The sequence below is a fragment of the Furipterus horrens genome, unplaced genomic scaffold (assembly GCF_987537825.1).
Source record: "Furipterus horrens unplaced genomic scaffold, mFurHor1.1.pri manual_scaffold_4, whole genome shotgun sequence".
Lineage (NCBI taxonomy): Eukaryota > Metazoa > Chordata > Mammalia > Chiroptera > Furipteridae > Furipterus > Furipterus horrens.
The window spans coordinates 60,207,783-60,234,723 of NW_028327174.1; the positions used below are offsets into that span (position 1 = coordinate 60,207,783).

A 26,941-nucleotide genomic window follows, 5' to 3' on the forward strand; every position below is an offset into this window, starting at 1 on the left:
CGGTGCTTTGTAAAGTATTATACAAATTAGACTTATTACAAAGTCATGTTAAAATAGGTAATATTGTGAATGGGTAAACACCATGGTGTGTATATACAGTATAATATTATTCAGCTTTAAAAAGGAATGAAATTCTGATACAGATTATAACATGGATAAATCCTGAAAACATGCTAAGTGGAATAAAGCAGACATAAAAGTAAAAATGATATATTATTCCACTTATATTAGATATTTAGAAGAGACACATTCACAGAGACAGAAGATAGAAAGCAGGTCACTGGTAGCTGAGGGAAGAAGAAACACAGAGTTATTGTTTAATGGTTATAGAGTTTGTTTGGGATGATGAAAAAGTTCTGAAAATGCATAGTGGTCATGATTGCACAGTATTATAAATGTACTTAATTCCACTGAAACAGTTAAAATGATCAATTTTATGTTATGTGTATTTTATCACAATAAAAATTTTAAAAGTACCATGGCAAGAGTCATATTGAAAGTGGTTCTGCTCATCAGCTCTGTCATATAACCTATATTTATTTTCTTCATGAAACTTAATAGTATTTGAAACTATAATGATCTGTTTGTTTATTGTCCCTCTTTCCCCTTAGTAGGATAAAATTCTATAATAACAAGAACCTGGACTTCCTACTTCAATACTTCATCTCCAACACTTAGTCTTTCTGTCACAGAGTAGATACAGAATAAATACCTGTGAAATAAATTCATAAATGGAAGAAATAACATGTGTGTCTTTAATTTTGAGTGTGTAATCACGCACTTTTTCTTTGGTCTGATAATATTTAATGCCTCCATACTTTGTAGGCAGAAGGATACTTTCAACTGTTATTTACTTCATATGTAAGTCCTGTATCTGTAACCAGACTCCATCTCCTGGAGAAACCAGGTGCTATAGCTCTGCTTCTCCATAAAATATCTTACCCTTGCATAGTGCCATATGGCATACTAAGAACTTTTGCACCAATAATCACATTTGAGATACATGACCATGAGGCTGGCAGACACAATTATACCCCTTACAAAGGTGAGGAACGTTGATGTGAGAGAGACATTATCAGTTGCCTCTCATACATGTCCCCACCTGGGATCAAATCCACAGCCAGGTATGTGCCCTGACCAAGAATTGAACCTGCAACATTTTGGTGTATAGGACAATGCTCTAACCAACTGAGACACCCAGCCAGGTCTCAAATAACTGTGCTTTTATGAGTAATTAAGGTCCTTAGATTTGAAGATGTTTAGTATATGAATGCAACTTAAAACTAACACTGCCTTCCATGAGAAAATCCAGAGGCTGAAAACAGAGTATGCATTCTTGCAGGGACAAGACCTGATATTGTGCATTAGCAGTGGCACATAAAGATTATAATTGGGAATGAAAGAAAGAAAAGGACCTACTGAAAAGCAGATGTCTTAAGCTAGAAGTAGCAATCACAGCATATGTACTTGGGCAGCGGCTAGAAACAACTGGAGGAAAACAATAAAGCACAAGGCATAAAAATACCAAGAAGTCAGCTGGTTCTTTTCAACTGGTAAGAACAAAAACTACAGAGTACAAAAGGATCTTGAGAAGTCTGATGAAAATATGAAGCTTTAAATAGCCTATGGTTCAGACAAGTTGGAAAATAAGGGGCAAAGGAATAATATGAAGAATGAAGTTGCTTTACTGAGCCTTTCTCCTAGTGTTAGGCTCAAAGGACGGTTCAGCATTGCCTCAAATTCAGACTCTCACCAAACTCAATAACACTGTTTCCTTGGTGGTGCTATCTTCCAGATGCTAAAGTCACTTCCATTTATTACATATAACTTTCTAGCCTTTTAAAGGTATCTAACATGATTGCCCTGGCCAACATTCTAGTCTATGTTTATATTCTTCACTGACTATATGAAAACACAGAAAGAATGCTGAATTTTCATAAGAATACTTGGAGTCCATTCTTGTTGACCTGCCACTGTGTAGGTATATGATTTCTGGAGTCATTTAATCTCTTTGAACTTCAGGTTTTTTGTCTTTTTCTTTGTTTGTTTTTTTGTAAAATGAATGTAATAAAATTCTTCTTAAGTAACTTAGATGGTTGTTGTGAGATCAAAACATATAACCTATATGATAATGTCTTACAAATTTTAATCCTAATATATTATCAAAAGAGTCAAAGAGGTGTGGCTCAGTGGATTGAGTGTCATCCTGCAAACCAAAAGGTCACCAGTTCAATTCCCGGTTAGGGCACATGCCTGGGTTGCAGGCCAGGTCCCAGGTTGGGGGCATGCTAGTGGCGACTGATCAATATTTCTCTCACATCAATGTTTCTCTCCCTCTCTTTCTCCATCTCTTTCCCTCTCTCTAAAAATAAATAAATAAAATCTTAAATTTTAAAGAAAAAGAGTCAAAGGTTCATCATCCAGTGAAAACTACAACTTCACTGATCATTCAAACATCTGCTGTTTCTCTAAATACTGGTGATAGTGGATATAGCTGTGAAAATGACAGGCAAGATCCCTACACACATGGAGCCTACATTCTGATTAACATTACAAATTCTTAATTTAAGTTTTGACAACAACATCATAAACAAAATAATTCATCTTTCAACTAATAAATTGATTTTAAACAAGTTTATGATAATATATTGCTTGTTTTTCATTAATTTCCAGAAAGAAAATAACATAATGGCATATCTTAATTAAATTCAGAAACACACTTAGCCTGAAATTGCATAAAGTATTGTTTACTATACATGTGTCACTGATATACAGTAATTATTAAACAGTACAGACACAGTTGCTATCAGATAAACTTAATGGAAATGCTGCTGCTTACTCAAAATTTGGCTTGGGTAAATACCACATATTCATTCAAAAACAGCTATTATTAAGTGCTTATTTTATACAAGTCCCTATTGTGGACATTGTTAATACCCAGATCATCAAGCCTCAGTTTCTTCCTTCTTTCAAAGGACTCATAAGAGAGGAATACAGAAGTCCCTCTCTATATCGCAGTTCACTTATCGCAGCCTCACTGTAAAGCAGGATTTTTAAAAATATTATATTAAATTATTTATCGTGAATTTTTCACTATAAGTCTAATAAGGGACTGGGAACGGTTTATAAGTGTGTTGTAAGGGTTTATAAAGCCTTGAAATATAAATAAATACTAAAATAAATGTAAGGTTCCTACTTCATGGATTTTCACCTATCACGGGGGGGTCTAGAACGTAATACCCATGATAAGTGAGGGAATGCTGTAGAAAAATTGTAAGACCATATAAAAATAAGAGAATAATGCACAGAGTATTAAAGGATTACAGTAGTTTAGCAAGACAGACCAAACTTAGGGAGTCAATACTACCTTCATAAATTTTTGACAAATAGGACAAAGCCAGACCAGTAGTCAAAATTCTGAGGTAGAATCTAATCATGCCTCTGTACAAGTCTGGTTCTATGAACTAAAACAAATTGTTTCAACTCAGTTTTACTATCTATACAGTAAAAAAATAAAATAAAAACTACCAACATCTGGCCCTTCTGGTCCTCTCAAATCCTTTTGAAAAAAACTTAGGATAGAATAAACAAATTCATCTAACTATCATTTACTGCACAATTTTGGTAGTTGCATTAGGTAAAATATGTGAAGCACCTCACCACTTCTGACACTTAAGAACATACTTAATAAGTGTTAAACCTGAGTCTGAGGTAGGAAATAATTGAACTAAATATTGAAGCATGAGTAAGATTTTAATAAGCAGAGATAATTTAAAAGAAAAAGAAGAACGGCACACCAAGTCAAAGGAAGAGTCTGGAAAGGACATGGAATTGAGATATGCAAGGAGTAGGAAAAGCAAGCAGACTCATTTGGCTTCATCCTAAACTATGGACTAGTGTAATAAGAGATACATCTGGAGCAAGCTATTTCAAAAATAAGAAAACTGAGGCTCAGAGTGGTGAAGTGATTCACCCAATAGAGACACACCGCTAAGTAATAGCTTTAGGACCCATATTCAGGTCCTCTGATTACAAACTCCTTGTTCCTTCTATCATATAATCCCACAGCAACACTTGCGGACATGCTATGCACAAGATGAGCAATAGAGAGAGAGATCCTGGCTTTCACATCAGTTGCCATCCCGCAATAAGGGAGAAGGATGACACAGAGCCAGGGCATGACACCACGCTGTACAAACACAAATGTAGATGATAATAAAATTGTTTTAGTCTCCTTGGGGACAGTAGCCCATTGATGAGTTATCAGGAAGAACATGTGTCTTCCACCTCAGTTCACCTTTGTTGTTCATCTTATTTCTTCATTAACTCTTTCTTCCGTAAGGTATAAGGAATAAAAACCAACCACTATATTAAAATATACTTAAGAAGGTAACTGAAAGGCATGCTGGAAAACTACATAATGGTCCCTCATGGTAAACATCAATACTTTGGGGCTTTCAGGTATCGCTCTTCTCCTCCGTTCATGCCTGCATCTTGATCACTGATGTTATGCCACGTCCTAAAAGAGTAAATTCCTACCTTCTGACAGTGGATAATATTACTGATATAAATGACTTTTTCTCCTTCCAGAATTTTTATTCCTGTGCAAGGCAGACAGACAGTATGTTCTGGAATACTGTTTTCACTCTACCTCAAGAAACAATTAAGAACCTCACAAGTACAACCAAGGGAATGCACCTAAATCTAGAAATAATTACCAAATTATGAAAAACAATTGGTTGATATTTGAAAGAGGATATCGTAAGACTTCTCTTTAATAAAGGAGAAATCATTTTTCCAAAGCTTCCCCTTCCTTTAGGCTCAGACATTCCTCCTGTAATTAGGATCAGCCTTAGCAGTTGGAATATGAATTTTAAGGAGATCTGGCTCCATACCATGGGACTCACATCACATTTGTCAGTATGGTTCTCTCATGGCTTCCTCAGTTCTAGAAACTGAGCCTCTACCACTTTCCCAGGCCTGACTCCTTTTGAGCAACTAGAAAAGACTTCACTTTGCTCTGGCCTCTGACCCCCACCCTATATCCCCAACACACACACCAGGAGCGCCAGCCCTGAAATTCAGCCCTTGTCTCTATTATCTCCTAACAGTCTTCTCTGACCCTAATTGTTCACTTGTATTTCTCCTGCCTCGACAAGACTGCTCTGGACTATATTGCTCTTGCCTTATTGCCTAGATACCATGCCTCACCTACCAGAATGGACCTTCCCACAGGACTCAAGCTGGACCTAATCCCATCATCAGGCTCTCATAGTGTCAAGGTTGAGTTCTGGGTCCCAAATGTCCCCATCTGTGGCAGTTTGCTGGTATTGATCACTTGAGGCTTATAGTCTACTTAAAAGAAATGTAGATTTAAAAAAGATTATTTCTTTACTTATATTGTTTTATATTGTTAGCTCTTACAGGCATCTAAAATATGAAAGCATAAAACAGTGTGGTTCATGAGTTGGTATACGTTGCAGCCACCTCATTTGACATTGACAGTAATTGCAATACTGTATAGTAGGTATGTGACTCAGGAGCCAGACTTTCAGCATCAAACCCGAGCTTTGTCATTTACCAACTTTGAGCCATTGGACAAAATTAACAACTGCTTCAATTTCTTCAACTATGAAAATGTGGAAAAAATGATTTCTTTCTCAAGAGTTGTGATGATTATTAAATGTGTTAATAGATATGAAGTTCTCAAAATAAGGCCTCATAATAAATGCTCAACAATTAGACATGGGCTACCATATTGAACACATAATTACAGGAGTCATAGAGAAGATCAAATAGAAAAATCAGTGCTATGTTGAAATCAACTAACTCTCCAACAAAGACTTCCATGACACTCCCCAGGACAAGTTGAATTTGCCTTCAGTACAGCAGGAACTATTTAGCAGGGAGGTTTGGAGCACTAGGTCAGCCTTGACAGCTTACTCCTGTTTGAAAGTTCTTTATTTGTTAAATGCAGAAAACAGTGTTTCCTATCTAATAGCATCAAACTTGTTATTAAATTAGTCAAGACATATAAAGCACTTATAGAAGGGTGTCTAACATATAGAAAACATTAAGTGTTAGCTAATGTCTATTGTTAGTATAACCCACAAAATAGAAACATGAAATAATGAAACCAGAGTATCCCTAAGGGATTAGAGCCAGGAGGTATCCGTGTCCCTGACAAGTGGGCAGTTGGTCTTTAGTTCCGGTCCCAGTCAGGTCTTTTCCCACAAAAAGTCAATTCAAATCTTAATTGAAGCTGAAAAAGCATATCATATGGAAAAGACTACTCAGATCAGAAGGAAGCAATTATAGCCACAGGTTCCTATAAACAGAGAAAGCAGGCAAAGCAAGCATAACATGTACATAACAACTCGTATTTTAAAAAGTTTCTAAGGGATGCAATCTTTCTTCAAAATTCAATGACATCCTGCACTTTCAAAGATCAAATGAACAAAAAAGATTCTTAGAATAAAAATTACGGATAATGTAGACACAAAAGATGATCAAAAGAACTTACAGAAAGAGAATTTCAGAGTGAACCGAGGTGTAGGCATTACCTGATTCTTAGTGCATAGGTCTGAGGGATGAAACCCCAAGTTCCACTCTGTACCATTTGTAATTGTAAATAAACACATCTTAGTCACATACTAAAACTTAGAGTATATTTCTTTCCTTTTTTTAAAAGACACATTTATTCAGCGTCATGATCAGACTACTAGATTTAGCAATCAACAGCACAAATGCAAAAAATATATACATTAAAACGCTTTTCTGGAATGCTTTACACTTTCCACAGAACATAAACTAAAATAAACTGTTACACAATTAGTCACAAATACAGTCCTCAAGTTTTTTGCCCATTCACATGAGTATTATCTACAACATGTATTCTGTGTAGCAGCTAGGCCCTGCCACTACTCTGCTTGGCTGAGTTCACAAATCTGTTGTAACCTGTAGCTTCCCTGTCACTTCTCTAGCTCTCCTCTCCTGCTAAGCTGTGTTTCCTGGAAGCAATTAAAACCTTCTGCCATTTCCATAGCCTTTCTGCCAGTCCATGCAGCAGAGTAAGCATCATTGAAGTCTCCCCTCCCGCAGCCATCCTGTCAAAGTCAAAGTCCCCCAAAAGAGCCAGAATAGCTGTGGAAGCTCTTTATCCAAGGTTTGAGCTTTAAAACAGCCCATGAGAGTTTGAGGAGCCATGGCGAGCAATGCAGAATGCTCACAGACTGCGTGTGGATGAGAGATCCAAATACCAAGTGCTCCAGAGGCTTTGGGCCTGTCACATTCGCCACCACAGAGGAAGTGGGTGCAGCTGTGAATGCAAGGCCACACAAGGTAGATGGAAGAGCTGTGGGACCCAAGAGGCCTGCCTCGAGAGAAGGTGCTCAGAGACCTGGTGTCCACTTCACTGTGAAAAAGATTTTTATCAGTGGTGTTAGAGAAAACACTGAAGAATATCACCTAAGAGATTATTTTGAACAGTATGGGAAAATGGAAGTGATTGAAATCATGACTGACCAAGGCAGTGGCAAAAAAAGAGGAGCTTCGCTTTTGTAACCTTTGATGACCATGACTCTGTAGACAAATTGTCATTCAGAAAAACCATACTGTGAATGGCCACAACTGTGCAATAAGGAAAGCCCTATCTAAGCAAGAGATGGCTAGTGCTTCATCTAACCAAGAGTTTGAAGTGGTTCTGCAAACTTTGGGTTTGGTTTACAGGTGGCGCTGGTCAGAATTACAACTTTGGACATGAAGCAAACTTCAGTGGTCGAGGTGGCTTTCACGGCAGCTGTGGTGGTGGTGGATACAGTGGCAGTGGGATGGCTAAATGGATTTGGTAATGATGGAAGCAATTTTAGAGGTGGCAGAAGCTACAATGACTTTGGCAATGACAGCAAGCAATCCTCAAATTTTGCACCCAAGAAAGGAAGATTTGGAGGCAGAAGCTCCGGCCCTTACAGTAGAATATATTTCTTATTTCAGTTGCCTTCAACCAAAGCTCCTCTGATCCTTCTTCTGCCCAGTAGAGGCTGAACTCCCCTGTGGTCATTGAAGGCTGCTCAGCAGATCGGCCTTGACTGCTAACTACCTATGTGACCTTGGCAAGCTGTTTCATCTCATCTCACTCTCTAGTCATCTCCTTGCCTGCAATGTGGACCTAATGCTGGAATCTACCTAACAGGTGCAGCATGGTTATTAAATTAGCTACCACAAATGAAACACTTAGGATGGTGCACAACACATAGAAAACATACATTCCATTACCACATAAGGTACCAAGTTAAAGGATGTTATCATTTGTTGTTTATGACTGTCTCAACTAACTGGACCCCACTGACTATTCTAATCAAGATTATGGGCACCAGTGGGGGCAAAAGCAGGTAAAAAACACATTAGAATGTTGTGTTCACCAGGGCTCAGTCCCTACAACTAGGCTTAACAAGGTTCGTTTTCTCTGGATTCCAATCGGGGTTACTAGGAATAAGCTGCTTGAAAACTTGAATAGTTCCTCCAATATCTGCTGTACCTTACATTTAACATAGTGTCAGGCACAGACTAGCATCTCCAAAAATAAATGATGAAAGATTGTCAAATGAGTATCAAACAAGAAAAAAATTATTCTAAATCCAGGACTACTTCCTAAAATCAGCAGACTTTTAAACTCATTAACAAATCAAAATTATCATTTTACCATTTTTTTTAAATAGCTGACAGCTAAAAGCAACAGCACTGCCTCTTAAATTGTATAAACCATTAAGTTGGAAATCTTAAAATGTTTTAACCAAATATTACCACCATTTCCTTCTGTCACTTAAAGACTTTTGAAATTCTTTCATCTGCTCCAAACGTTCTGAGAAGCTTGTATGCTCTCTATGAATTGGACTGCCTAAACATAGAAAAATTACCTGCTTCCCCATCAACCACTGATTTTTTTCCATTACCAGATGAGAGGTTCTAAAGGCCTACCATGACTAGGATAAATCACTCCATTTCTTTTACTCTATTAAAGTAGATGTTTTATGTTCCACTGCCACAATATCCAAGATGAATACCAGAAATAGCCTGTGAGTTGAAGACTCTCATTTTAAAATGGCACTGCAATATATCCTATTTCTTACTATACTGTGAGCATTACATTATTCATTAGAAGTATTTGTTTTTTAAGCAGCTATTATGCAGCCTTTGCTGAGCATAGCCTTCCCAGTACAAGGTGGTAATTTTGAGCAATGTCTTCCAGAGGATAAGGTCACTCTGTGGAATTTCCACCTATGTGACCTCAGTGTGTTTGCATAAATATAAATTCGCTCTATGACATTCCTGTCATGTTTGCTCAGTGAGCCAGGAATTTGCCACGCTCTTTACTCCAGGTACAAGGTAGCTTGTGAAAAATCAATCTCCTTTCTGCTTCATACATCACAGCTTCCCCCAGACATCCAGTGCCTTCTGACTCTAAAATGCAGCTGTGAGATCAAGACACCAGTCTGTCTGAGCAACTGCATTGTCCGAAGGGGCTAATGAACGTTACACCTCACTGGGAAACCCTATCTTGGGGCAAAGGATATGTCTGTATACAAAGAAAAAATGTTGTTTCAAGCAAAGCATTTCCTGTACCAGAGGGAGGAAGGTCTTACTAGTGGAACAAACAAGTAGCTACGGGGGTTTAGTGCACAGTGTTTCAGAAATATCAATCTACCATCTTTTCAGGTCACAAATCATTTTCTCCACCTCTTGACAGGCTGAAATTTGACTTTGAGAGACAATCCATTGCAGGATCCTGACTGGCTATAATATGTTAGGCTTCTCCTCAGGGACAGAGCCAGCTCATACCAGCAGATGAAATCATTTCGGTGTTTGCACTGATGCGAACTGCTGTTTTTTCACCAACATTTCCAACTCAACCTCACAGTATAAAGCGGGAAAAGAGCAGTAGAGATATTTTCATTCTATACCTATCTTCAAAGCTGAGGAAGGGTAAGATGCTGGGATTTTCATGACATATTACAGCTCAATTTTACTTAGAAAACCACTAATCCAAATGTCAACAAATATTTATTGGGTACCTACTATGTTCTAGTCTTGGAGCTGTAGCTATAAAATAATTAACAAAATAAACAAGGTGCCTCTCCTCATGGAATCTACATTCCAGAAGAGAAAAAAATAAATGAATACATAAAAATATCAATGTGAGAATTACAAGTACTGATAAATACCGTGATAAATAACAGAGTGATGTGACAGATAGTGATGGAAGGAATGGAAGTTATAAAGCAACATGGGATAGTATGGTGAGGAAAATATTAGCTAAAGGAACAAACCAAGAAAGAAAAAAAAGAGGGGAAAGCATGTTCTGGGAGAGAAAAAAGGGGGGATAAAAATAGAGAGAGATTGAAAGAGAGAGGAGTCAGTATGGATGGCATATAGCATGATTCTGAAGACTGATACTAGCAAGAGTCAGGTTACAGAGACCTCTTGGCTATAATCAGGAATTTGGGTTTATTCAAAGTGCAGTGACAAGCCATTGGAAACTGGAAGTAGAGGGAGCTTTGAAATACCAGGGCAAATGACATAATCTAATTGATCTTATTTAAAGGTTTCTTTAAAAAATGTCTTCACATGAATAAATAGTTGTGGGGAGTAGATGTAGCAGAAGCAGGGGTAAAGAGAGGAAGCTGGGGTTGTAGTCCAGGGAAGTTATCATAACGACTTGACCTAGGAAGGCATCAGTAGAAATAAACAAAAGTATATATACTTGTGATATGTTTTGAACATATAAACCTTGGGACTCATCCAGAAATCTAATGAGAGGATGGTAAAAAGAACATTGGTGTCATCAGTAAGATGAAAAGGGGATAAAAATAAGTCTCATTTGGACATATTAAGTTTGAAAAGGCAGATATTCAAGATTTTATTTTGGAAGTTGAGAGCACAAAACTAGAACTTAACGAGAGGTAAATTCTGGGCATACAGACAGCATTGAGTACCAAGTAACTACGACCATGTCCAGCTTGAAGCAGCTAGAGGAGCTTGAGACCTTCGCCCATTGTCCCTTACAAGATTACAAAGGGTCCTAATATTTGAGAGGGGGGGGATAGTTAATTTTTATGAACCAGGGGTATGGACTTGGGGGGGATTTCTGGGGGATGGGGGTGCTGGGTGGAGGGGAACAAGGGGGAGAAAATTGGAACTATTGTAACAATATAATCAATAAAAAACATTAAAAAAATAAATAAATAAATAAGCTTACCTTGGATAAGGTTACAGATGAAATACAGGGCCCCTAGTTAAATTTTAATTTCAGATGCAATGAATAATTTTTTAGTATAAGTATGTCACAAACATGCATGGAACATAGTTATACTAAAATATATCCCAATAGTTATGAGATGGATAGATAGATGATACATAGATAGATGTGTGTATGTTATATGAAACATATAACACTAAAAAAATGTTATATGAAATTCAAGTTTAACTGGGCATCTTATATTTTTATTTGCTATATCTGTCAACCCTAAGTCAGGTTGATATTGTAAATAAGAAAGACCAAGACTGGGTGTACTCCAAACTATTGTAGAGGTAGATCAGAGGGAGAAGGGTTTAGAAAGCATTTAGAAGGAGCCTTAGAAAAAAACAGTAAGGAGAGTGTGGTGTCATAGGCACTGAAAGAAAAAAGTGTCCCATGAAGAAAGAGATACTCAACTTAGTCCGAAGTATGTACTGTTGTTTAGGGATTGAATAACATGAGCTCAACAAGTAACCATGGCATTCGACATCAGAGAAGCAAGCCTTGCTGAGCTTGAAAATAGCAGCTACAGTGAAGTAAAGGAACAGAAGACCCATTGGAGTGGAATAAAGAGATGAAGAACTGGAGACAGTGAATACAGAGACTAGGGTGGTAGCTGTGGGGACACAGAAGCAGGGGAGATGCAGGAGGATGTGTGTATGCTGATGGGAATGATCTGGTGGAGAGGGAGAGCTCCGTGAGTCAGGAGTGAGAGGGGAAAAGGGGAGGACCAAAGCCCTTAAGAGGAAATTAAATCCAAATCATGATGAATGTGTTGACTTTTGACAGTAGTGGAAACAATTCTTCCATTTCAAAGGAAAGAAGATAGTGAATATGGATATGGTTTCTGTTAGTCTCAAATTTTATAAATGACTCCATTTATAAACATTTACACAAAAATATTTCATTTATAGTAAAGTATTATCCTATATTTTAGTTTGCTAAAAATTACCCAGCTATTATATATTCATATAAACAAATATAAACATAATCAATATTAGTGGTTTGTTTTAAGATTTTGATAGCTAAATCCATTATTGTTAAGAGAGTTGTTTAGAAAAAAGAAAGTGTTCACTTTTACTTTCCCATGGTTGCCTTTATTTGTCAAGAATACGTGAAGTACAAAACAGTCTAAACTTTTATCACATCAAAATTGACGTTTTTCTAATGGAAATCAGACATTCCTAAATAATATATCCCACAACAACTGTTCCACACCATACATCATTGAATAGGAAAGTTTTTCTAATACAGAATAAAAGCAAATACTGCCAAGCTCCAGATAAACAAAGGTCAGTTGCTGTGGGAACCACACTTTGGACCTTCTGACCTTTGAATGTGTTGCATTAATGTGTAGATTTGCATTGGATCTACTCCAGAATGAAAACGGGTATTCAGTGATGCCACTATAAATGTAGCTCAGTGGCCAAGAGACAGTGCTGCATTTTTGGGAGCACAAAGAGAAGCAATCAAGACATTTTAAAAATAGATATAATATCTTTAGAACATTTTTCTAAGTATTACGCAGTCATTTGTCAATTACCTGAGGTCCTAATGATATCTGTAAATGAACATGAATATTTGCTCCATAATACTTCATGTTCTTATTAACAGAAGAGTGGCAGTCTGGCAAACAAAATTTTCTGGTTTATTCAAGGATTGTCTGCATGGTTCCTGTTATTTTTAACACAAAGCTCACAGCTAATGCAATCCTGTATCCTTTTGAATATTTAAAGAAATGTGCCTCCTATCTATATCCTGAATTTGAAAGCAAATTGATACTGCTATTAGAAGTGATAAAATATGAGTGCAGGAAAAACCAAAATTATTAAACCAACTAATATATAGTTATCTATAGTCAACACTTTCCACATTGAACAGGCCTCTTTCTCAGCATGCTCACTGCAATTTAAGATTGCCAACTTTACTGGCTTTGGATAATACTTTTCTTAGTTCTCTATAGAAACACAGGGAGGAGAGACAGAACAAAACCTAAGCTCCATAAATAGAGGCCTTATATACACTGCCTGGTGTCTGGTAATCAAGAGGATGAATGGGTGGATGGCCAGAGGACAATGGGGAAGTGAAGCTATGAAACTTAGTCAGATGGTGAAAAGATCTTAAATATAGTATTTTTAATCAAGTGAGAAAAACAAGATATATAAAATATTCTCAAGAAGTGACTGTCATCCCCAAAGCCACAAGTCAGTGACAAATATTTTAATTCCATTTAAAAACCCTCAACCTTCTACATCCTTCAAAGGATACACTTCCCCTCCCTGAATCTACCCATTCACACACTTAAAAAGTAAAATAGATTTCACAAAAACTCAATGATACTTTAGGCTCTGGTGATAGGTTTTTCCCCACAGATTTGAGATATAATTGATATATAACATTGTGTAAGTTTATGGTGTAGAATGGAGTGATTCAATATAAATATATATTGGGAAATGACTACCACAATAAAATAAGTTAGCATATCCATCTCAAGTAATCACTTTAGTTTGTGTGTGTGTGCACACACACACACATGTTCGTGTGTGATGAGAACATTTAAAATTTACTCTCTTAGTATCTTTCACGTATACAATATAATGTTGCTAACTATAGTCACCATGCTGTATATTAGACCCCCAGAATTTTATTCATGTTATAACTGGAAGTTTTTACACTTCAACCAAAATCTCTTGACTTGCCCCACCCACCCAATCTACTCTTTGTTTCTATGAGTTCTGATTATTTAGATTCCACATGTAAAGATCACACAGTATTTGTCTGTCTCTGTATTTCTGACATATTTCACTTAACATAATCCCCTCAGTGTTATTCATGTTGTGACAAAAGGCAGGATTTCCTTCTTTTTATGACTCAATAATATTTCATTGTATATATATCCATTATATACAATGGAACTTATCCATTCTTTATCTATTTATTCGCTGATAAACACTTATGTTGTTTTCATGTCTTGGCTATTATAAATAATGCTGTAATGAACTTAAAACCTGATGCCTGAAATTTACCCAAGGGTTTCAAAGCCATCACAAAGCCCAGTGCAATAGAGAGAGAGAAATTCACAAAAGCCAATATCTCCAAGAAAAACACATATGCTTTTTAAAAAATAACCTCAACAGTTCAGGTCTTTGACAGTTCACACCTATAAATCATAATCAGAGCAATCCCTTTATACGGAGAACTTTTTGGAGGCTGGGACCATGTTACTCTCAACTTTGTGTACCAGAAGTCCACCACAGTACTGGCAGACAGCAGGTGCTTAATATATATGTGTACTAGATGAATGAATGTATGAAAAAAATGAAACCATGCATGCCTAGGTACTCTAGTATGAAGTAGAATACAATCTGGTACTCTAATATCCTAATCTAATATATTAAAAACAGGTTATGAAAATTCCTCAAGTATTTCATTTTTTTAATAGAAGTTACCTCTTCTCCACAAAGGACTGTTGTGAATAAGGATTTCTTAAGACAGAAAACCACAAATACATGTAGAAATTAGAGAGAGGGAAGATAGAGGACAGGAAGGAAGGAAGGAAAGAGGGAGGCAGAAAGGAAGGGGAAAAAGGAAAGAAGGAAAGATCAAAGGGAAAGAATGAGTGAATACAACTATTAAAATTTGATGAGTCAATAGGATGAAACCTAGCAAAATGGTGGCACAAAAAGAACCTGAACTCACCTTCTCCCATAGACACACCAAATCTACAACTACATATGGAATAATTTCCACTGAAAAAACCTTGACAACTAGCTGAACAGTTCCCCCAACAACAAGGAATAAAAAAGCCACATCAGGACGGGCAGGAGAGGCAGAGATGCAGTATCTTCAAAAACTCCACCCCCTGTGTAGAGAGAAGTGTTTGTGCCCCCACACTGGAAAAACATATTCCATGCAAATGGGAGAGAAAAGAAAGCTAGTATAGCTATATTTATATCAGACAAAACAGACCTTAAAACAAGACTGTAACAAAAGACAAAGAGTAATACATAACTATAAAGGGGCCAGTCCAACGAGAGGATATAGCATTTGTAAATACATGTGTAGCCAATATAGGAGCACCAAAACAGAAAACTTGACTGTATTACAATAATAATAGGGGACTAATACCCCAATTACGTCAGTGGATAGATCAACCAATCAGAAAATTAATAAGAAAATATTGGCCACAAATGAGACATTAAATCATATAGGCTTAATAGTTATATACAAAACATTTCATCTGAAAGCAACAGAATATGCATTCTTCTCAAGAACACTAAGTTGAACAGCCATTTATAAAAACTCTCAATAAAGTCAGTATAGAGAGAACATACCTCACATACTAACAGCCATACATGACAAGCCCAGAGAAAATATTGTACTTAATGGTGAAAAGCTGAAATCCTTTCCTCTCAGATACCACTCTTGCCACTTCTATTCAACACAGTATTGGAAGTCCTAGCCAGAGCAAAAAGGCAATAAAAGAAATAAAAGACATCCAAGTCAGAAAGGAAGAAGAAAACTATCTCTATTTGCAGAAGACATGATAGCATATACAGAAAACCCTAAAGACTCTGCCCAAAAAAATTAGAATAAAAGAATTCAGTAGTTTCATTATACAAAATCAAGATACGAAAATCAGTTGGTTTTTCATAAACTAATAATGAACTACCAGAAATAGAAATTTAAAAACCAATCACATTTTTAATTGTATCAGAAAAAATAAAATAGATAGGAATAAATCTAACTGAGGAGGTGAAAGAGATGTACACTCAAAACTATATAACACTGACGAAAGAAATTAAAGACACAAGTAAATGGGGAGATATTCCGTGCTCATAGATTGGAAAAATTAATATTGTTAAAATGTCCATACTACCCAAAGTTATATACAGATGCAACACACACTTATTAAAATTACATTGACATTTTTTCACAGAAATAGAATAAAACAATCCTAAAATTCATATGGAACCACAAAAGACCCTGAATAACTAAAGCAATTCTAAGAAAGACAGACAAAGCTGGAAGTATCATGCTCCCTAATTTCCAACAATACTACACAGCTATAGTAATCAAAACAGTATGGTGTTAGGAGAAAAACAGACACACAGCTCAATGAAACAGGAGAAATAAGCTGCACATATATAGACAATTAATATATGAAAAAAGAGCCAAGCATATGCACTGGAGACAGAACAGTCTCTTCAGTAAACTGGGTTGGGAAAACTACAGCCACATACAAAAGAATGAAACTAGACCACTACCTTACATCATACACAAAAAATTAACTGAAAAATGGACTAAATACTTGAATATAATACCTGAAATCATAAGGAAGTAAGAAGAAAACATAAGTGGTAAGCTCCTTGACATCAGTGTTGAGACTTAATTTTTGGATATGACTCCAAAAGCAAAGGCAACAAAAGCATAAATAAACTGGTGGGACTACATCAAACTAAAAACTTCTGCACAGCAAACAAAACCATCAACAAAAGAAAAAGGTAACCTATTGAATGGGAGAAAATATTTGTAAACCATATATACAATAAGGGGTTAATATCCAAAATATGTATTTTAAAAAACTCAACTCAGGAGGAAGGAAAGAAGGAAGGAAGGAAGGAAGGAAGGAAGGAAGGAAGGAAGGAGGGAGGGAGCGAAGGAGGGAAGGAGAAAGAAAGAAAGAAAGAAAGAAAGAAAGAAAGAAAGAAAGAAAGAAAGAAAGAAAGAAAGAAGAAGAAAGAAAGAAAGAAAGAAAGAAAGAAGAAGAAAGAAAGAAAGAAAGAAGAAGAAAGAAAGAAGAAAGGAGGGAGGGAGGGAGGGAGGGAGGGAGGGAGGGAGGGAGGAAGGAAGAAAGAAGGAAGGAAGGAAGGAAGGAGGAAGGAAGGAAGGAAGAAGAAAGAAAGAAAGAAAGAAGGAAGGAAGGAAGGAAGGAAGGAAGGAAGGAAGGAAGGAAGGAAGGAAGGAAGGAAGGAAGGAAGAAAGAAAGAAAGGAAGGAAGGAAGAAAAAGAATCCAATTAAAAATGGGCACAGAATCTAAATATATATCTTTCCAAAGAAGACATGCAGATGGCCACAGTCACAGGAAAAGATTCACTAATCATCAGGAAAATGCAAATCGAAATGGCTATTACCAAATGGACAAGATATAACAAGTGTTGGAAAGAATGTAGAGAAAGAAGAACCCATGTGCACTGTTGGTAGAAGTGTAAATTGATACAGCCACTGTGAAAAACAGTATTGAGGTTCCTAAACAAAATTAAAAATAGAATTAGCATATTATCCAGCTATTCCATTTCTGAGCATTTATCTGAAAAAAACAAAAATACTAACTAGAAAATATATATGCACCTCTATGTTCATTGCAGCATTATTTACAACAGCCAAGATATGGAAACAGCCTGAAGTGTCTATAACAGATGAAGGAATAAAGAAGATATGGTACATATGCACAATGAAATACTCCTCAGCCATAACAAAAAGGAAATCTTACCATCTGTGACAACATGGATGGATCTTGAAGTTAGTATTCTAAGTAAAATAAGTCCAACAGAGAAATACAAACACTGTACATATTCACTTACAGGTGGATTCTAAAAATATAAAAATAAAACTCAGAAGTTTATCAGAAGGGAAGGGGGTTGGGCAAAATGGGTGAGGAGGGTCAATAGTATGGTGATGAAAAGTGACTGGATTCACTGGTCACTTTGTACTGTATACAAATTTCTAATTATTATGTTGTACACCTGAAACTAATAATGTTATACAACTATTTTACCTCAATTAAAAAAATTTAAGAAGGATGGTACCTTGAATCTATGCTCATAGATGAAGCAAAAGGAGCCAGTTCTTTATTTTCCTTTTCACTTCTTTCTTTTTACAGCAATTAGAGCCTTAAACTTTGTCAAAGCTAAATATGAAGCGCACAAGGAAAGTAATGACTCTTGGATGGGAAGTTAATAAAATTCTTGGAATAAAAAAAAAGAACAATGGCAGTCAAAAGCAAAAGCTAAGCCAAGCTCTAATTATATTATACTTTCATGAAAGTAAAAAACATTATGAAATATTTAATAATCTCCTAAACTCCATGTTTTTCATCTTCCCAGGGATTCCATAGACTTGCATACAATTATCTCTTCATTTAAATACACAGCACTTGACAAGTGCTTAGAATCACATTCACACCATTGTTCCTGATACTATGGGGCCACTTCAAATCCTGAAAACTCCTCCTTTGCCAGTCTTCCTGCTTTAGAGAGGTTTAGGTTATCAGCGTTTCAACCTGCTTGTTGAATCAGTATTCTTGCACTATTTGGCTATATTTTACGGGTGAACCTTTCAGCAGATGATTTATTTGATTTTCTTATTCTTGCCAGCACTTCTAAAATTGAATAAAAGAATAAAGAAAGAAGGCTCAGCGGGCCTTGAACAACATGTCTCATTTTCCACAGAAATGGTAAATATATGTTCTGATTTCTGTGAGACCTCAGAACCTGAGCTAAGCTTTCAAAGAGAGGTGAAATTGTGGATTATCTGTGTTCCTTCTTTTTGCCTGCCATCAAGCTGTTGTGATATAAATAGCAAAGGAAGGATAGAATAACCTACGTAGTAGCTTATCCCTTTTGTCAGTACAGATGGTCCCAATAATAACTGATTTAATGAAATGTTACTTTCCTATACTATTCTATACATATAAAAACAAATAAAGTATGTACAGTTAGGAAGCACAAAAATAAAACAATTGTGAACCATCACCTACTAAACCCATCACCAGTCAAGAACAAAATGTTGTCCCTGCTCTTAGAGCAATCAACTTTGTGCTCCTTCCCAGCTCTCCTCCTGCTTCTCTTCATCTAAAATTACTACCTTTCCTTCTTAAAAAATAATTTACAACATATATAGGTGTCCTTAACCAACACATCATTTCGATTTGCTTGGTTGAGCTTTATAAATGTATTATTATGTGTTAATCTACTAAAACTTATTTTTTTCACTCAACATTACATTTCTAAGATGTGTTAGCATCCAGTTGTAGCTCATTCATTTTCACAGTTGTATAATCTGTTCTATAATTTTAGCAAAATATACTCATCTATTTCTTGTCAATGATCCTGTGGGTTACTTCTAGGTCTTTTACCATTGTAAATAATATAGTAGAAATATTATTATACATGCACCCTGTTTCATATGTGTCAAAGAGTTTCTCTAAGACTTATACAATACATCAGAAAGAAATTGTTGGTCACAGGGAATGAATGTGTTTAACTTTACAAGATAATAGTAAACTGTTTTTACAAAGGGGCTGTCCATTAGCAGCAATGCATGAGTTCCATTACTCTACATACTTGCCAACATTTAATATAGAAAGGCTTCTACCTTTTTGGCATTCTAGTGGGTATCCATTCTTGGTCCTAATTTGCATTCCTCTGATTACAACTGAAGATGGATGCCTTTGCTCTTTTAAAAACTGAGATAAAATTGACATATAACATTATAATGAGCCAATGTCTTTAACTTTATGACTTTCATTGATACCCATTAATTTCTGAACAATTACTATATTTTCAAGTAAGCAACCAGTATCATTCTTTTGTTTTCACCACTGAGGAACCAAGATTTAATCAAGTTTTTCATTAAATTAGCCAGCCAGTATTGAATTTTGAGTTGTGAATGTGATTGCCAATTTCTGGTTGACATGTATGTGAGGTTTTCTTTTAAGGAGCTGCTGGTATCTTTCCCATGACCTTTTATAAAATATATGCCTACATATATCTATTTGACTGACAATATTTTCCAATTGTTTCGTAAATTTCCCAATAGAATTATTCTAATGCTGCCAAACCTGTTTTCCAAGTTTTAACTCAATTTCACTTTAAAAAAATAATTTTCAATTCTATTTTCCACCTTTGTAATTTAAAAACATTCTCTAATTTTTATTATCACTTGCTAACTGTGGCAAAACAAATATATGGTACTACTATAATAGAAACAGACATAAATAATGGGACTACAGTGCAAAAACATTGATTTTTTTTGAAAGCCATTTGAAAAAAGTATATGTACTTGGCCTATGAAAATAATTTTTCTCAGATAAGAGCAGAATAAATAGAATGGAACTTAAAGTTGAATAGAAGGCTTGTGATTAGAGTGCAAAAAACTTGATTTTCTCAAAAAGCCATTTGAAGAAAGCACATGTATTTGGCCTATAAAAATTGATTATGTTTATCAGATAAGAGCAAAATAAACAGAATGAGATTTAAAGTTGAACTGAAGGTGCCATACCAATGAAATACTCAATATTTTGGATCTGCACAGTCTTGTTACTTTATGTCTCTCAAAGCATGGAGAGACCATTTTAAATGGTTAAACCATGTCCATTAATGATGATAATTATATAGGCAGATATCCTGCCACAGATCTGCCATGTTACCACTTCTGAGAATGGGTCTGCCTTTTAAAATATTTTCACAAATAGGCATCAGATTTTTCTTATTTCTTGCACATGACTAGGATGGCAGTACACCTTCTATCAAATGCAACATAACTTTATGACTTTTACAGCACTTGTCTATGGCTGTGGATAGTAGGGCTTCCAGCTCTGCAGCACTCCAATTCCACTCTTTCATTGCAACCTATTGATTTAACCATGGGGCATTAACATTAAAAAGCCTATGTTTTTCCGGTGTGGTACTATAAGAACCCAGCCTCTTGGAAACCTATTAAATAAGTCTATGCTGTCTGCAAACTAATGCAATCTAAAAATTCTAGTCCAACCAATGGAACTTGGGAAACATACAGGAGTAGGCAAAGTAGGTTTGAATTCAACCACCTCAGGAAGCAGTGGGGCTAACCCAACCAGGCACTGAAATTCAGGTTTGTTGGCTGATTTTCAAAGATGACAAGGATGTTTAAATAAGGAAGGCTGGCAATTTGAGCACTTATGAGATTGTACCTAAGTGCACTGTGCCACTGTGACATTCTTTTCAGTTAATAGAGCAATTGTAATAATCACAGCCTGCATGTCTTTTTCCATACAAACAACGGTAAGCTTACTTTGCCCACCCCTATATATTACTTCAGTAACACCTTTACTTTTAAAAGAATGACCAGCTGTCACTACCTTTAAAATACTGTATCAATAAGCTGGAAATGGCATGCTATGGATGCTCATTTCAAAAAATAGCGCAGAAACCGCCTCCTGTGCTACAGATAACTTCACTGTCTTCATTCTTCTCAGCCTCTCCAATAAAAACTCAACTGAGCACACTGCTCTCTCTCCGGGGAGTGAGGAACCGAACACCCTCAGAGCCTTGGTCCTCCTACTGCCTTACCCGCCTCTCATTCTCTGGGTGCTCTGCTGATACTCGCGCTCCTGGCTGACCTCCGAATGGCCGTGTCGGGGCCTCACGGCTGTGCTGGAGCCTCTGTTCTCCGCTGCTCCCCAGATGGCCTCGTCCAGACTCGTGGCTTTAATTTGATCTCCTCACTGTTAATTTACAAAATTCCCCTCCAACCCTGACATCTTACCTGAGCCAGACTTTCATAGGCAATTGAGAATTTAGCATCTTTAATTAGATGGCTAATCGATATCTGGAAGCTTAAGAAGTAGAATGATGTATTTCCTTCCTTCTCCCCCCACTGACTATTGTGTCCCGGTCTTCATTGCACCGCCGCTCAGCCAAGCAAGAATTTCAGAAGTCACTTTTGATTTCTCCCTTTCACTGACCCCATTTCCAAACTTTCAGCACATCCTATGCTCAACATCTTATAGATGAAATCCATCCGTTTCTTCCACCTCCATTCTTCTCCAGGTCTGACCTTCACGCCTAACTACAATGACCTCCTATTTGATCTCTCTGCTTCCACTCTTCCACCACAGCAGTTTTCTCCTAAAAGCACAGACACCCATCATTTTCTTTTTACATTTCAAATATCACCTTGCACCACTTAAAAGTTTCCAATGTACAACCAATATACTGTTATCAGAATAAAATCCCATCTCCTTACCGTGACCTAGTAGGCTATGAGCAGTCTGGCTCATTCCATATCTGCATTAGATCACTTCTCCTTCTCCCTGCTACTCACACCTCATTTCTAAAAATGCCAAATTTAAGTCCTCAAATCCTTTATAACATTTAGTTCCTCTGCCTGAAAGTCTCCCTTCATTCTTTAGATTTCTGTTCAAATTAAATATTTTCAGAAGCTTTTCTGACTACAACATATAGCTTAGCATCCAGTATATTTTCATCCAAAGACTATCAATATCAATAATAATTTGTTTTCATATTTTCTGACTCTCACCACTAGCATCTGAGTTCCATGTGAGGAACCTTTTCTGTGTTGTTCACCACTGTGTTCCAAGCACTTGGGTCTAGAACAGTGGCTGGCTCACAGTAGGTACTCAATAAATATTTATTAAAAGAAATACATTTTATAAAGCCCCCTCCTCCTGATACCCAATAACCACCCAAAAAGAGTCCCTGAATTCTTTTTATGTTCAAATTTAATAGTCTTGGAGAAATTGCTTGATTTGTGTGCTACTTTCTAATCTTAAGAAACATTTAAAGTCTCTAGTTTCTCTGTATGTCAACTATTACATGAGTCAAAAGTACAATTGCACTCATAAAGTCAAAATTTTCACTTTTCTTTTTACTTCTGAGGAACTTCAAGAGCAAAATCTGTTCTCTACAGTCTATTGTAATTTACTCTCATTAAAATTATCTTCCTCTCAGACAATGGCATAATAACAGTTTAAGTGATTTGAAAAAAAAATATCTTGCTCTTGGCAAGTCCTGCTATTCTTTTAAGATCCATCATCAGAAATTACTAGACTTCTGTGTCTTCAAAGCCATGCTCTGGGGACCCTGAAATACTGACACAGTGTTACATAAGTTATAAGTAGGAATTTTAAAAACTTTAAACCACCCATCTATATCAACTATATTACCAATAAGGTAAAGAAAAAATATTTGATTAGCATTAATACACTCTGGCAATTAATGGTAATGATCTAAAGATACATAGTATTCCCTCACTTATCGCGGGTATTATATGCTAGACCCCACCCCCCACCCCCGCGATAGGTGAAAATCCACAAAGTAGGAACCTTACATTTATTTTAGTATTTATATATATTTTAAGGCTTTATAAACCCTTCCCATACACGTATAAACCGTTCCCAGTCCCTTATTAACCTTTCCCACTCCCTTATTAACCTTTTTCACACTTTTATAAACACTACTTACGTTCTTAAACATATTTTACACTCTTAAACCTACGTAACTTTAACAACACATGTATACAGTACTGCAAAATCCCACAATGTAGTGAAAAATCCATGGTAAATAATTAAATATAATATTTTTTTAAATCCTGCGATACAATGAGGCCCCGATAAGTGAACTGCGATATAGAGAAGGACTACTGTAACACACACAGAGAGTCCCCTGGCTTTGATACCCAGGTAAGGGTAAACAATCTCCAAATAAAAGTTTGGACATTTGAGTTAAAAACACTACAAGTTTCTTTTTTTCCTTATGGGAAAAACACCCCCAAAACTCAGGTATTTAAGAAGTAGAGTAGAAGAGTCAGAGTGTAGAGAAATTTTAGATATAAGTTCAAAATCTGGCTGTGCCTCTTACTGGTTTGTACTTGAGCCTATTACATATTTTCCCTTCATCAAATATTCACTGAGTACTTACTCTTCCAGAGAAGGAAAACTCTGACTCCAAAAAACCTCCGCTGCCTTGCGGCATACCTCTTCAGGGGAAAGGCTAAGGGGAGTAAACCCCGACAGAAAATCCGGAGCCGGAGTCCCTAAGGCGGTTTGACGTTGTAGTCAACACCGGCAACTCCTGCAGCGCACCTGAAGCCAAGCTGTATTGACTCCGTCTTTCCTTTGGACCCTTCAGCTGCGAAGAGAGGGGGGGTCTGCTGCATGGGCAACAGTAGACCCTCCATATCACCCTGCCCAGGCTCTGTAGCTTCAGCTTCACTGGAGAGGACACTCCAGCGTCATCGTAAGATGTCGATTCAACACGGGAGGAGACAGATACCGTGTCACTCCCGAGTCGGACTGCACAGCCATTCTCGGCGGTGCAGATAGACTCTTAAGAAGCTACACCATCGTCTCTCGAGACGGACGGCTGCCAACTACAACTACTTACTCTTCCAGAGGCTGAACTAGGTGCCAGGTCTAAATATAGGCCCTTGCAATTTATAGGCTTCATTTTCTCCTAGAAAAAATGTGAATAATAGTAAACCCCCTGATCATCAACCAAGATAAAGCAGGCAACATATTATACTTAGCATGAAACACATCAGTAAATAACTTATAATGTTTATCATTTTCAACCAGGTTACACTAATCCATGGACTACATGATTTCTCCTAGTGTTGTACAGTGTATATCTGAAATAAAAATTTAGATTCATTTAATTTCATTGGCAAGAATCACCCCATAACTACTGGCCTGACTATAAAATAAATAGTACTAAAAAACGGTTGTACCTACAAAATTTTGGTGTGCCTAAAGATTTATTAAATAAATGTTTCATTTGGTCTCAATTCTTTGATTCAATGAAAAAGTACAAGAATTTACCATTTAATTTTATTTACCAACCAAGAGTTTTTTCATGTAATATCTTCAGTAGGTTGCCATCAAAAAGTAGATGCTAAAAATAAGTCAGAGAAAAGTATGAATTCAGTACCTTCTGAAGTTCAAAGGGTTTTTTTTTTTTTTTTTCATTTTATGGTTCTCCATTTCATAACAATTAATTGGTTAAATCTAGGAAATAGCCAAAACGTGTTATTCTGTTTCAGAGAGAATTAATGTATCTAATTCAGCAGTACACAAGATTTGCAGTGTAATGGAACTATTTTATGACTATCTTAAAAAGGCAGCCTCTTATCTTCTCATGGAGTAAAAGAATATTGTTCGAATGCCTGTCATTACCAGGTCTTCTAATAAGTTTGCTAATTACTTGAGATGGCATAAGAAGTACCATAAATGAAAGAGCAATAATCTGTCCTTTTAAAACTATAGTTCAATAATCCAATATTACTATTACCTTAACATCAAGATACTAATTGAGAGTTATAAATTGCTATGGCAGCGTCATCGCAAGATGTCGATTCAACACGGGAGGAGACAGATACGATGTCACTCCCGAGTCGGACTGCACAGCCATTCTCGGCGGTGCAGATAGACTCTTAAGAAGCTACACCATCGTCTCTCGAGACGGACAGCTGCCGACGACGAATGACCCAAATTAAAGAAAATAAATTATTAGCTAATCTCTCAAAAGGTAAGATAGTCTTTAATATTATTTCATTAACGCTGAGGATGAAGTTTGATATTGTACATTAAGTGACTATGTAAACTGCAAAGTGCTAAGTAAATGTGAAGAATTAGTACCGCCAGCTAGTCTTAGGATCACCAGACAGATCAGATATATTTAAGATTATTAAAGTCTCCAGAAAAAAAATTCCTCATATCAAATTAGTATGAAATGAGATTTTAATTAGGAAAAAAAGACTTCTTTGTCCTCCTCAGTTAAGAAAGCAAATCATAATGCAAAATTTCCTCTTCTTACACAGGGGATAATAGCTTTTTGAAAATTACCAAAAGGCAAATACTCATTTTATGATGTCTCTGAACAAAATGCCTCTGACATCTATTGCTACCAGGCACACAGACTCACACATGGGCCCCAGAGCTCTATCTTTTTCAAGGCTTTATCAGTTCATCTCAGAATACATGGAGAAAGCCTAAATCCCGTAATCATGTTGTTAACACACATCATGACTACTTTTAGTCTCACTTTTAACAAAGAAAGCGTACTCTCTGATTCAGAGTAACAATAAAGACACAAAATTGGTCCTTGATGGGTTGTCAAGAAAAAGTATAACTACTCTGAACATTAAAATGTTAACTTTGAAATACAGAAGAGGCACCTATATTCTGCCACATTGCAGAACATCACTGTCCCCAGGTTATAAGGGTGTCATAACCCTACTACAAGGATGTGGATTCCAGAGAGGTTCTAGAAAATACAAAGAATATGAATTTTGAGAGTGTCAAGCCAGGACTTTGTGGTACTAGAATGTCCCAGAACTGTAAGCCTGCCAAGAAGCATAGGCTCAGATACCCAGAATATTTCACCATATCATGATCCACTAAATATGATATCATTAAAGGATATAAGCCTATTTCATGAAAATGCAGGGAAATCCCTTTAGAGAGCAACATAAACTTAGTTTTGCCAATACCTGAGAATGAGGAAATAAACTAGACAATACACATGGTCTTTCCCAGCTCCTATATTCACTGTATTATCAGAATGTTGCATTCTTTGCAAACCTAAAACAAACTGATATTAACTTTCCCCAAAGTCAGTTTATTCCCTGACCTAAAGTGTGGTTTTCAATCCTAGAGAGGTTCTATGGTGCAATTGCAGGAAGCAAATTCTGCGTGAAGGAGCCTGCATTTCACTGTCAGCACATTAGCTGAGATGACAGTTTGTAATCCCATGGACACAGTGAAGGATATTCACAGATCAGGAAGTCTGGAGAGAGAGACATCCAAGGCTCTGCACAGGATAAGTCGTCAGTCACAAATTTGTAAACTATCACAAGCATCTTGACCT

General features: G+C 36.5%; 1 protein-coding gene and 1 pseudogene across 2 annotated transcripts in view; one reads left to right on the forward strand and one right to left on the reverse strand.

Annotated features, from left to right (window-relative positions):
* The window catches only part of TAFA2 (TAFA chemokine like family member 2), a 467,249-nt gene that overhangs the window by 163,597 nt on the left and 276,711 nt on the right, over positions 1-26,941 (reverse strand). The window lies entirely within an intron of this gene.
* On the forward strand, positions 7,171-8,043 carry LOC150012052 (heterogeneous nuclear ribonucleoprotein A1 pseudogene; annotated as a pseudogene).